Source organism: Panulirus ornatus, chromosome 19, assembly GCF_036320965.1.
Source record: "Panulirus ornatus isolate Po-2019 chromosome 19, ASM3632096v1, whole genome shotgun sequence".
Taxonomy (NCBI): domain Eukaryota; kingdom Metazoa; phylum Arthropoda; class Malacostraca; order Decapoda; family Palinuridae; genus Panulirus; species Panulirus ornatus.
The window spans coordinates 49,330,303-49,331,310 of NC_092242.1; positions in this window are offsets into that span (position 1 = coordinate 49,330,303).

Here is a 1,008-nt window from a genome sequence, read left to right on the forward strand (position 1 = left end):
GGGGAGGAGGAAGCAAGCATCATCCTGGTGATGGGAGGATGCATGATGGGGAGGAGGAAGCAAGCATCATCCTGGTGATGGGAGGATGCATGATGGGGAGGAGGGAGCAAGCCTCACCTGACCATCATCCTGGTGATGGGAGGATGCATGATGGGGAGGAGGGAGCAAGCCTCATCTGACCATCATCCTGGTGATGGGAGGATGCATGATAGGGAGAAGGGAGCAAGCCTCACCTGACCATCATCCTGGTGATAGGAGGATGCATGATGGGGAGGAGGAAGCAAGCATCATCCTGGTGATGGGAGGATGCATGATGGGGAGGAGGAAGCAAGCATCATCCTGGTGATGGGAGGATGCATGATGGAGAGGAGGGAGCAAGCCTCACCTGACCATCATCCTGGTGATGGGAGGATGCATGATGGGGAGGAGGGAGCAAGCCTCATCTGACCATCATCCTGGTGATGGGAGGATGCATGATAGGGAGAAGGGAGCAAGCCTCACCTGACCATCATCCTGGTGATAGGAGGATGCATGATGGGGAGGAGGAAGCAAGCATCATCCTGGTGATGGGAGGATGCATGATGGGGAGGAGGGAGCAAGCCTCACCTGACCATCCTGGTGATGGGAGGATGCATGATGGGGAGGAGTGAGCAAGCCTCGCCTGACCAGTCAACTGTTTAGAGATAATGTGTGGAGGAACGACTGCTTGCATCACATCCGTGAAAGCTGACATGAAGCTCCGTAAAAATAGGCAGTGAGATTTAATGGCGTGGCTCATTGCATGTTAATGACTGTCAGGAAGAGATAATATGTAAATAACAGACAATTGCCATGAACAACCAAGTTAAATGGTTTACGACCACTTCGGTTATTACACGGACGATGATATGACCATATAAATCTTTATAATTATGTACTAATTTCAGCAGCTTCTCATTTGAAAGAATCTTGTCATGTGTGGAGAGCAAATGTTTGTACCAGTTGTTAATATCTTCTCAACTCTATCGT